We start from the raw sequence: 13,386 nt of genomic DNA, 5'->3' as shown, positions 1-13,386 counted from the left end.
TTGGCTTAAAGCTCAACATTCAGAAAACTAAGATCATGGCATCCGGTCCCATCACTTCATGGCAAATAGATGGGGAAACAATGAAAACAGTGAGAGACTTTATTTTGGGGGGGCTCCAAAATCACCGCAGATGGTGACTGCAGCCATGAGATTAAGACACTTGGTCCTTGGAAGAAAAGCTATGACCAATCTAAATAGCTTACTAAAAAGCAGAGACATTACTTTGCCACCAAAGGCCCATTTGGTCAAATGTATGTGTCAGGCAAGTGTATGCTCCTCGGTTCTGTCTCGTCACAACAAAAATTTGGAGCAACGGACATTAAAGCCCTAGGTGGGTCACAGCTCTCGGGTCTTGGACAGATCATGTTATAGCTCTTAGACAAATCAGTGTTACAGCTCTATTTTATTTAGATAATAGCGGGAGAATCCATCCTCTAAGCGTCCTCCATGCTGACCCAAAGACGCAAAGAGAAGAGAGTGGGAGAGTGCACCAGCGCACGGGAGCGAGAGAGAAAGAGAGAGCGAGAGAGAGAGAGCGAGAGAGAGAGAGCGAGAGCGAGAGCGAGAGAGAGAGCGAGAGAGAGAGAGAGAGAGAGAGAGAGAGAGAGAGAGAGCGCGCACGCGGGGGGTGGGGTGGGGAGAGGGAGAGAGAGAGCGAAATAGAGACAGAGAGAAAGAGAAAGAGCGCACGCACACGGGGGGGAGAGAGAGAGAGAGGGAAAGAGAGAAAGAGAAAGAGCGCAGGCACGCGGGGGGCGGGGTGGGGGGGGCGCGGAGAGGGAGAGAGCGCTTTGGCTGCTCTTTTTATATGTTTTTTTTTCCTTCCCCCGGGCCTGCCCTATGCAAATTGGGCTTAGCCAGGAGTGCTGTTCTACCTGAAGTTCTCACTCAGGCCCTCGGACTTTCCCTTGACCTTCCTTTGTTCTATTTTCACGGCCTTTTCCCTTCCTTGTCTTTTAGCCACCGCCATTTTGGACTCCTGTTTCCTATTCTAACTACCTAACAGTATGATTTTTCCAGTAGTCATGTATGGATATAAGAGTTGGACCATAAAGAAAGCTGAGCACAGAATTGATGCTTTTGAACTGTGGTGTTGGAGAAGACTCTTGAGAGTCCCTTGGACTGCAAGGAGATCCAACCAGTTCATCCTAAAGGAAATCAGTCCTAGATATTCATTGGAGGGACTGATGCTGAAGCTGAAATTCCAATACTTTGGCCACCTGATGCGAAGAACTGACTCATTTGAAAAGACCCTGATGCTGGTAAAGATTGATGGCGGGTGGAGAAGGGGATGACAGAGGATGAGATGGTTGGATGGCATCACTGACTCAATGGGCATGAGTTTGAATAAACTCCGGGAGTTGGTGATGGACAGGAAGGCTTGGTGTGCTGCAGTCCATGGGGCTGCAAAGAGTCAGACTTGACTGACTGACTGAACTGAACTGAACTGATGCTGGGAAAGATTGAAGATGAGAGGAGAAGGGGATGACAGAGGATGAGCTGACTGGATGTCATCACCAACTTGATGGACATGAGTTTGAGTAAGCCCCAGGAGTTGGTGATGGACAGGGAAGCCTGGAGTGCTGCAGTCCTTGGGGTTGCAAAGAGTCAGACACGACTAAGCGACTGAACTGACTGAAATTCAGGTACCTTCTTAACAGGCATTACTTGAACCTAACAGCTCTAAAGCAGCAGAATTAAACATGGATCTTCTCAAATATCAGAATTCTTTTCACTGTATATTGAAAGAGGAGAGTCATAAAGGAATGCTTTTAGGACTTCTGACCCTAGAGAGAAATCTGGAAGAGCACTGGTGTCCCTGAGTGACCCTAAGTGCTTTGTGGATATGTGAGTGGAGGAGCCCCCTTTCCCCTATATTTTTACCTGCCATATCCCATAGTGAGAAACTGTCTTCCCTTCTACATAAACCCCCATGGAAGGATAGAACCAGCTTCCAGGATGGGCTAGAGTCCTAAATCAGAAACTCCAGCTTTCTTTTGAATAAAGATTCAGTGAAAGAAAGTGAAGGTGAAAGTCACTTAGTTGTATCCTACTCTTTGCGACTCCATGGACTATACAGTCCATGGAATTCTCCAGTCCAGAATACTGGAGTGGGTAGCCATTCCCTTCCCCAGGGGACCTTCCCAACCCAGGGATCGAACCCAGGTTTCCCGCATTGCAGGCAGATTCTTTACTAGCTGAGCCATAGTAAATGCGTGTATTTTCTACCAGTATTTTTCTAAGTATATGTGTCCAACTCTTTGTGACCCCATGGACAATAGTCTGCCAGGCTCCTCGGTCCATTGAATTCTCCAGGCAAGAATACTGGAGTGAGTGGCCATTCCCTTCTCCGGAGGATCTTCCTGACCTAGGGATCGAACCCAAGTCTCCTGCATTGCAGGCAAATTCTTTCTGTCTGAGCCCCCAGGGAAGCCCTTGTTTTATTACATGACGAAGTTATATTGAGGATAAACTTTTTAAATTACCTTTCTAGATTAACATATTTTGGGCATCTTTGAGGTGTTCAAAACTTTTTCAAAAGCTAACTTCTAAAGCCTGCAAAATATTCCATCATTTTGATATACAGCAATTTATTCAATCAATTATACATCATTAGTCACTTAGGTAGTTTTCCTTTCTCGTTAAACATCTTTGGGCATAAATATATGTGCACATTTCTGATTATTTTAAGATGGATTCACACATGTAGAATTCTTAATGAAAGGTGGCCTGCGTGTATGCATGCTAAGTTGCTTCAGTCGTGTCTGATTCTGTGCAACCCTACGGACCGTAGCCTGCCAGGCTCCTCTGTCCATGGGATTCTCCAGGCAAGGATACTGGTGTAGGTTCCCATGCCCTCCTCCAGGGGACCTTCCCAACCCAGGCATTGAACCCGTGTCTCTGACATCTCCTGCATTGGCAGGCAGGTCCTTTACCACTTGGGAAACCCTAATGAAAGGTTAGGAATATTTTTAAGATTTTTGATACAAAATTGCCTAACTTCTTTCCAGAAAGACTACACCAATCTACACTCTTTCCACAGTGGAGATGAAAAATGCTGACCTTACCAGATTATGGGTGTTGTCACTTTTCATACTCTCGTTACTTTGATAAGTTTTAAAATAGCATCTCCAGGTTATTTGTTTGAATACTTCTGATGTTAACATTTTTCAATTTTGTTAGTCATTTTTATTGTCCTTTGCTTACTTAAAAAAATTGAAATCATAATGTTCCTCTTTATTTCTTTAGTTATTAAGGATATAAATCCTTTTTCAGAAATATCTGTAGCGAATGCTTTGCCAGATTGTTGTACAGTTTTTCAATACTGTAATGACTTGACATACTTAACTTTTATATTGTCATTGAGAAATCTGTTGCTCTTTTCTGAGTCCATCTGTCAGTTATCTTTATAGAGAATCCTTTCCTACCCAGAGCCCTGACAAATATCCATCTCGATATCTTCAAATTTTGATTTCACTTAAAATTTTCTCTTTTATCCATCTGGATTTATTTTGATATCAATGGTGCGTGAGGCAATACATTTTTTCTTTGTTTTCAAATAGCCATATTTTTTCAACAGATTTTAACAGATTCAACATGGACTGAATCTTGATATTAAATTGAACCAAAGACACACACACACATACACAACAAAACAAAAGATCAGTGAGAGGATTTAGTGCTGGAGGGATTTGTAAAGCTGGGGTGTCCAAACCCTGATGGATTGTTTAATAAACACTAAGAAAATTGTCAGATAAAACAAGTATTTGTCAGCAACTGACTGGGTTCTGAGTTGTCCCTCTTTCTCTTCCTCCACAAGTGAGGGATCTCCCTTTACCACTGCGAACTGTCCTAAGTTAAGTAACCAAGAGTTGGGGCAGACTAGGATTCTTTCATGATGTTAAGACCTCCATCAGCCTCTGGAAAAGGAGATGTTCCTGAAAGCAAGTTGACAGTTAATGAGGAGTGCCAGAAGGGGTAGGGAAGTGTACTTCTCACACACAGATCTAGACTGAACACTTATCAACAATCAAGCTGTTTGTGCTCCTTCCATGTTCCCCCATTCAATTCTGCATGGTTCTAGCATTACACTTACAACATCATATTATTTATCTTCATGTGTTTTTTTCCTTCCCTCTTATCCTGCTCTTAGGTTGTGGGTGTGATATTTGCTTATGGAAGTAAAATAATTCCCAGTAAAGTACATATTAGTAGATTGTTTGATGATAAACATATCATATGATAAATATAAAAAAAACCACTTAACACCCCAACATAAAACACTGCCACTATACTAGAAAGTTCCTCTATACCCCTTCCTAGTTATCACCCTTCTCCATCCTGAAGCAGCCACTCTTCTGATTTCTGTCCCTACAGATTAGTTGTGCCTATTCTTGGGTTCCATTGGAACTGAATTTTTCAGTATGTATTCCTATGTGTCTGGCTCCTTTCAGTCTATTACATAACATTTCAGAGATTCATCCAGGTTGGTTCAAGTATGTTTTCAGTTCAGTTCAGTTCAGTTGCTCAGTCGTGTCTGACTCTTTGCAGCCCCATGGACTGTAGCACGCCAGGTTTCCCTGCCCTTCACCAACTCCCAGACCTTGCTCAAACTCCTGTCCATTGAGTTGGTGATGCCATTCAACCATCTCATCCTCTGTCGTCCCTTTCTATTTCTTTTTGTTGCTGACTAGATTCCAACACCATTTTTTGAAGAACCTATCCCTTCCCCATTGATTTGCCTTAGCACCTTTGGGAAAGATCATTAGATTGTAATCATGGGTTTTTTTTTTTTCTGTTCTATTGATTTGTTTGTCTATCTTAGAAATTGACAAGTTAACACTAACATTTACATGGAAATAAAAAAGACCAAAGCAATCATTTAAAAAATATTGAAGATTTTATAGGGATACTTAAAATCAAGTTATGTACAGTCTCCAACTATTTTAATAGTTCATCAATTTTTACATAAAACTGGCTGGAAATTTGGTTGGACTTGCATTGTATCTATTGATCCATTTTGTGAGAATCATCTTTATAATTTTTTATTCCACCACCGCATAAGTATGGGTGTATTTCTCTCCATTTATTTGATCTTTCTTAATTTTTCTCAGCAAGATTTTATATTTTTTAAGTGTAGAGGTCTTCTACATCTCTTAAAAAATTTTTGTAGGTATTTTATAACTCTGAATCTGTTATAAATCCTATTAACTTTTAATTTCCTTTTCTAATTTTTTGTTGATAGTATACAAACATATATTTTTTTCATATTGACCTTATATCCTTGAAACTTGCTGAATTTACTTCTTAGACTTGGTAGGATTTGGAGGGCAGATTCCTTTGAATTTTCTGTGTGTAAATTATGCCATCATAAATGAAGATAAATTTACTTCTTCTTTCCTAGTCTTTACAACTTTTTTTTCTTTTTCTGCCTAGTGGGAAGCCCTCCCATAAAATGTTGAATAGAAACAAGGAGAGTAGGTATCCTAACTTTGCTTCTGACCTTAGAATGTGTCCATCATTTATTATGATGTTAGGTGTTTTTGTTTTTTTTTTATTGATGCCTTTTATCAGATTGAGAAGGTTCTGTTTTATTCCTAGTTTACTACAGGTTTTATCACAAAATGATGCCATAGTTTGTCAGTTATTTTCCTGGATTTATTATGATGTTATTACGATTATTTTCCTTTATTCTTTTAATGAGATGGATTACATTGATTGTTTTTCTTATATTTTAATCAAGCTTACATTTATTTGATCCTGATATGTTATTCTTTTTACATATTGATGGCTTTGATTTGCTAACATTAAGGATTTTTCATCTCTGTTCATGAGGAATATTAGTTTGCAATATTCCTGTAGTGTGTTTGTCAAGTTTTAGCATTATGAGTCTGTTGACTTCCTAAAATGCATTGAGACACAGCCCTTCCTTGTCTGTTTCTGTAAGGAATTGTTTGTTTATGATGAAGAAATCATAATTTCTTATGTGTTTGACAGAGTTCACCACTAGCACTATCTGGGCCAGAAGTGTTCCTTGTGAAAAGAAATTAATTATGAATTCAATTTCTTTAATGGATACTTAGGTTTTTTATTTCTTCTGGTCTAATTTTTGAAAAATTCTGCTTTTCAAGGATTTATCCATTTCATTTACATTGCCAATGTTTTGGCATAAAGTTGTCTAAAATATCCCTTATTATTCCTTTAATATGTGTGGGATTTGTGGGAATATCCTTCCTTTCATTCTTTATATTGGTTATTTGCATTTTCTCTTTATTTTTCTCCTTGTTCAGTCTAACAAACGGCTTATCAATCTACTAGTCTTTTCAACAAATCATTTATGGGCTTGTGTTTATTCTCTCTATTGTTTTTCTGTTTTATTCATTTCCACTCTTTATTGTTCCTTCTATTTATCTTGAGTTTTCTTTTACTAGCTTGTTAGAGTGAAGGCTAGGATCATTGATTTTATCCCTTTCTCAATTTTTAATATTATTGCTGTTGTTCAGTCACTCAATCTGACTCTTTGCTACCCCATGGACTGCGGCATGACAGACTTCCCTGTCCTTCACCATCTCTCGGAGTTAGATGGATAATAAAATCACACAATATCTAAATTTCTAGGATTTAATTAAAGTGATACTAAGAATAAAATTTAGAGTTTCAAGTACATCTAGGCTGTATATTGTCACTCTGTTTATTTAACTTACATGCAGAGTACATCATGAGAAATGCTGGGCTGGGTGAAACACAAGCTGGAATCAAGATTGCTGGAGAAATATCAATAACCTCAGATATGCAAATGACACTACACTTATGGCAGAAAGTGAAGAGGAGCTAAAGACCCTCTTGATGAAGGTGAAAGAGGAGAATGAAAAAGCTGGCTTAACACTCAACATTCAGAAAATGAAGATCATGACATCCAGTCCCATCACTTCATGGCAAATAGATGGGAAAACAATGGAAACAATGACAGACTATTTTCTTGGGCTCCAAAATTTCACTGTAGATGGCGACTGCAGCCATGAAATTAAAAGATGCTTGCTCCTTGGAAGAAAAGTTATGACCAACCTAGACAGCATATTAAAAAGCAGAGACATTACTTTGCCTACAAAGGTTTGTCTAGTCAAAGCTATGGTTTTTCCAGTAGTCATGTATGAATGTGAGAGTTGGACTATAAAGAAAGCTGAGCGCCAAAGAATTGATGGTTTCGAACTGTGGTGTTGGAGAAGACTCTTGAGAGTCCCTTGGACAGCAAGGAGATACAACCAGTCCATCCTAAAGGAAATCAATCCTGAATATTCATTGGAAGGACTGATGCTGAAGCTGAAACTCCAATACTTTGGCCACCTCATGCGAAGAACTGACTTATTTGAAAAGACCCTGAAGCACGGAAAGATTGAAGGCAGGAGGAGACGGGGACGACAGAGGATGAGATGGTTGGATAGCATCACTGCCTCAATGGACGTGAGTTTGAGTAGAATCCGGGAGTTAGTGATGGACAGGGGGCCTTGAGTGCTGCAGTCCGTGGGGTCGCAAAGAGTCGGACACAACTGAGCAACTGAGCTGAACTGAGAGAACATCATTCGAAATGCCTGGATGGATGAAGCATAAGCTGGGATCAAGATTGCTGGGAGAAATATCAATAATCTCAGATATGCAGATGACACCACACTTAAGGCAGAAAGCTAAGAGGAAATAAAGAGCCTCTTGATGAAAGTGAAAGAGGAAAATGAAAAAGCTGGCTTAAAACTCAACATTCATTGAGTTGGTGATGCCATCCAACCATCTTGCCCTCTGTCATCCCCTTTGCCTCCTGCCTTCAATCTTTCCCAGCATCAGGATCTTTTCAAGTGAGTCAGTTCTTTGCATCAGGTGGCCAAAGTATTGGAGCTTTAGCATCAGTCCTTCCAATGAATATTCAGGATTGATTTCCTTTAGGATTGACTGGTTAGATCTCCTTGCAGTCCAAGGGACTCTCAAGAGTCTTCTCCAACACCACAGTTCAAAAGCATCAATTCTTTGGTGCTCAGCATTTATGGTCCAACTCTTACCTCCATACATGACTACTGGAAAACCCATAGCTTTGACCAGATGGATATTTGTTGGCAAAGTAAGGTCCCTGCTTTTTAATATGCTGTCTAGTTTGGTCATAACTTTTCTTCCAAGGAGCAAGAGTCTTTTAATTTCATGGCTGCAGTCGCCATCTGCAGTGAAATTTTGGAGCCCAAGAAAATAATGTCTGTCATTGTTTCCATTGTTTCCCCATCTATTTGCCATGAAGTGATGGGACTGGATGTCATGATCTTCATTTTCTGAATGTTGAGTGTTAAGCCAGCTTTTTCATTCTCCTCTCTCACCTTCATCAAGAAGGTCTTTAGCTCCTCTTCACTTTCTGCCATAAGTGTGATGTCATTTGCATATCTGAGGTTATTGATATTTCTCCCAGCAATCTTGATTCCAGCTTGTGCTTCATCCAGCCCAGCATTTCTCATGATGTACTCTGCGTATAAATTAAATAAGCATGGTGACAATATACAGCCTTGACGTAGTTGAAACTCTAAATTTTATTCTTAGTATTACTTTAGTTGAATCCCAGAATTTTAGATATTGTGTGCTTTTATTGTCATTCATTTTCTAATATTATCTAACTTTCCCTAAGATTTTCTCCTTAGAAGTGTACTACTTAATTTTCCAATATTTTAGTATTTTCTAAAGACCTTCTTGTTTATGATTAACTTAAGATGTGGCCAAAATTTGGATAAATATTGTATTTTTATGTTAACCAAATTTTTCTTGGTGTACTATGGTAATGAAGTTCTACTACAATCTTTCACATGCTAAGCAGAAACAGAACTCTCCCCTAACTAACTTGAAGGCAGTTAAATATATATATATCTTATTATTTCTGTAATGACAGTATTTGTCACATGACAGAAGTTTGAGAAACATAAGAATTAATTTATTTAATGAATGCTACTTCATGGGAAATAGATGGGGAAACAGTGGAAACAGTGTCAGACTTTATTTTTTTGGGCTCCAAAATCACTGCTGATGGTGATTGCAGCCATGAAATTAAAAGATGCTTACTCCTTGGAAGGAAGGTTATGGCCAACCTAGATAGCATATTTAAAAGCAGAGACATTACTTTGCCAACAAAAGTCCGTCTAGTCAAGGCTATGGTTTTTCCAGTGGTCATGTATGGATGTGAGAGTTGGACGGTGAAGAAAGCTGAGCGCTGCAGAATTGATGGTTTTGAACTGTGGTGTTGGAGAAGACTCTTGAGAGTCCCTTGGACTGCAAGGAGATCCAATCAATCCATCCTAAAGGAGATCAATCCTGGGTGTTCATTGGAAGGTCTGATGTTGAAGCTGAAACTCCAATAGTTGGCCACCTCATGTGAAGGGTTGACTCATTGGAAAAGACCCTAATGCTGGGTAGGATTGGGGGCGGAAGGAGAAGGGGACGACAGAGGATGAGATGGTTGGATGGCATAACCGACTCGATGGACATGGGTTTGGGTGGACTTCGGGAGTTGGTGATGGACAGAGAGGCCTGGCGTGCTGCAATTCATGGGGTTGCAAAGAGTCGGACACAACTGAGCGACTGAACTGAACTGAACTGAAAGATTGAAAAGAAGGTGAGTTATGATTTAAATACTGACTTGCCCTTAGTTGGCTCATAGTATACTGTGTAAACACATGGCTCCATACAGTTTTTAGAAGAACTCTAGGAAGACAGACAGAAGATGGCTGTAAACTCTAAAGTGGAATACGAACAATGTGATTGAAATTTTTTTTATTGGAGGATAATTGCTTTACAATGTTGTGTTAAGCTCTGCTGTACAACAGCACGAATCAACTATATGTATACATACAACTCCTCCCTCTTGAACCTCCCTCCCATGACCCCCATCCCACCCCTCTAGGTCAATGTGATTGAAATTTATCTCAATTTATAGTGATACAGCAGCTACCACTTTCACTCAGCTTTACAGTGTATGTTTCTATGTGTTTTCTCAAAAAAGAGAAGGCATGATGTAGAATGATCCATTTGGTTTCTACAGCCCTTGCTGTTAAGTTCAGAAATTTAATGGACATAAACAGAAGAAGGAAAGAGGGATGCATCTCAAAGAGCAAGTATAATAATCTATTAAGTAAATAGATACTCTTATTGTATAGCACATGAAACTCTGCTCAGTGTTATGTGCCAGCCTGGATGGGAGCATGTTTGGGGGAGGATGGGTACATGTATATGTATGGCTGAGTCTCTTCCCTGTTCACTTGAAACTACCACAACATTGTTAATCAGCTATAACCCGATACAAAATAAAAAGTTTAACATTAAAAAAAAAAAAAGAAAACGAATGCTATTCAGGAAATGGAAGGTAGAGGAGGATGATGGCAGTGATACTGATCATAACAGCTGACATTTATTGAGTAGTTACTCTGTGGAGGGGTAATGTTAAGCAACTTATGCTCCCCAAACCCCATATCATTATGCCCACCTTGCAGACATTGAGACTTAGGTTATCTGCCTGCCCAAGACCACACAGTTAAACATGAAGAAGACAGGACTGGATCTCAAACACCATGGCTTTTGAGGTTTGTGAAAATATCCTGCGAGCTGTTATCCCTTATTCAGTGGGACTCATCACTTTTCACTTTCATGCACTGGAGAAGGAAATGGCAACCCACTCCAGTGTTCTTGCCTGGATAATCCCAGGGACGGGGGAGCCTGGTGGGCTGCTGTCTATGGGGTCGCACAGAGTCGGACACGACTGAAGCGACTTAGCAGACTCAGCAGCATCATAAATGGGAACAGATTCCCTTTGTTTAGCCAGCACCACTGCAAGCAGGCTTGTAGTGGTCGAGCTTGCTTTCATTCAATGCTGCTCCCAGGGCTTCTAAGAGGCATCCAGACTTTTAAGACAAAGAAAATAAGAAAAATTTTTAATTACGTTAGGCAAAGGACAAAAATATGTTTGAGATCAGTATTGTTATTGGCATAATAGGAACAGATAATGGAAATAAAATGCAGCCTCTTAACATTTATGTTCCTTCCATTTTTCCTATCGAGGAAAATAACTTCAAGTTGGAAAAGGTAAGGTTCCCACAGATGTCAGTGACAGACAGTGGAATTCTAAGGCAAGAGAGAAGGTTCTAAAGGGGCCCCTGGGGTCTAGGGGCCTGGCCAGAAAAATTTTATTGTGGGAGACTTGCTGTCTCCTTCAAGGGGCTGAGGCTTTTGCAGAAAGGTGTTAGAAACTCAGCCTTGGGAAAATGTTCATCCTTTAAGTAAAGGGCAGGGAGTTTGGATGATCTTTTGTCTGGTGAGCTGAATGCTGTTACCAGGTGAGAGGTGAAGAGTCTGCATTTCTCCAAACTTGCCAGTTTCTTTCTGAAAGAGTTGCCAGACAGGTTTTCCAAGTGTTGTGCAGACTGCATTTTGGTTGCAGCATTGCATTTGACAGATAAGGTCTCTGTCCTTGAAGATGGTGTGTACCTCTGGGCAAGGGCTGATGGTGGCCAGGTTGGGTATATGAGTAACTGATTGGATGTAAAGTACTAATTAATGGATTGACGTTGATCTGCAGAATGGATCTTTCACACTACAGATTTCTGGCCTCCATCTTGCCTGGTTAAGTATTTTTATTAATGACTTGGATAAAGACATTGATGGCCTGGTGGTAAAATTTGTGGATGACACAAAGCTGGAAGAGATAGCTAATATACTGGATGGCAGAGTTGCAATGCAAAAAAAGATTTGACAGACTGAAACAATGGATCAAATCTAATAAGATTATGTTTAATGCGGATAAATGTAAAGTCCTACACTTGGTTAAAAGAAACAAGCAAATAAGATGGAATAAGCAGCAGATGGGAGAGATGTGCTTTGATAGTAGCCTGTGTGAAAATGATAGAGATGTTTCAATTGATTGTAAGCTCAGAATGAATCAGTGGAGCACTGTTAAGCTTAGACTGTAATGAAAGTGTGGGTAGAATCTAAGGGAGGCAATAGCCTTTCTTACTCCAAAATGATGGCTCATTTTTGCAGAGGGCTCATTGTATGGTAAGCATCTTTACATGGATTCTCTCACTTATTCTCACTACTGGCCTTTGAGGGGTGATTATAACCCCATTTTATAGATAAGAAAACTGAAGCTGAGATTAATGTGTCCAAAGTTGCAGACAAGAGCAGGGATATGGACATGGGTGTTATGATCCCACACAGAGTGCTAAATCACCATTCCAGCCTGCCTTTGGTCCCTTTAACTCATACCTAGAGGTTGATGCTAGGTTTTGGTATATCACTTCACCTTATGAAAGTGAACATTTATAAGCTGAAGGAGTTGAGGACTTGAAATCATATCACATACGAACTGGGGAAAGACTTGGGACTGCACCATGCCCCCTGCCCTCACACGTGTAATAGGTTTAGATTGTTCTCCCTGTCGTCCTAGAGGGCAGATCCATGGCCAAGGGGGTACAGATACAAAGGGGCTTATTCAGGTTCAGGCAGGCATGAACTTTCTCATAATGACGGCACTCTGACAATGGACTGGTATCTCACAAGGGAGTGTCTCTAGATGCCAATTGATCACTTGTCGGGAACCAGCACGGGACCAGGTAACTTTGGAATTCTCATCCCACTGAGAGGTTCTGTGCTTCCAAGGGGAGTCTTGACATTAGTACTGAAGAACCTGGGCATTTTCAGGCGCAGGGGAAGATCTTAGGGTTTTCAATTTCTTGCATTTCAACAATGAACACTGATAAACTGACTTCCCTTCAGGGAGCTACATTATTTTTTAAAAACTATTATTCCTCAAGGATTTTTGAAGTATGTGCTGCTCCTTACCTAGATAACTAAAGTCCCTAGACAACTGTCTGAGATCCATTGTGGAAGGTATAAGAACAAATAAAGAAAGTAAAAACAACAAATGAGGCAAAAAGAAAAAAAAAAAGCATATGATACTCTGTATTCTCTCTACTTCATTGCAATATTTGTGCTTTTTTACTACTGTCAACTTATCAGATACATTTTGATACTGTCAGGATTTTATTTATACCTAACAGCCTTTTACTACCTCATCTCTACCCCAAAGTCAGGCTTGGTAAATGTGTGTGTATATGTGTGTGTGTGTGTGTATGTGTGTGTGTGTGTGTGTGTGTGTTTTTAAGAATTATATTTTATTTGGTGGACAAAACTGAAGACTTAAGCCCAGAAGACAGCCTCTTAGATAGCTCTAAGGGACTGCTCCAACGATGTTCCCTATTCTACTGTGGTCTGGTGAAACAGAACCATTACATTAATGGTTATAATTATAAATCGAAGATGAGTAAATACGTTCAGAGCAAGGAACTGAAGATATATTCAAATTACTTCATATGA

The sequence above is a fragment of the Giraffa tippelskirchi genome, chromosome 5 (genome assembly GCF_054371585.1).
Source record: "Giraffa tippelskirchi isolate mGirTip1 chromosome 5, T2T-mGirTip1v1.2.pri, whole genome shotgun sequence".
In the NCBI taxonomy this organism is placed as follows: domain Eukaryota; kingdom Metazoa; phylum Chordata; class Mammalia; order Artiodactyla; family Giraffidae; genus Giraffa; species Giraffa tippelskirchi.
Note: the sequence above shows the minus strand (reverse complement) of the source record.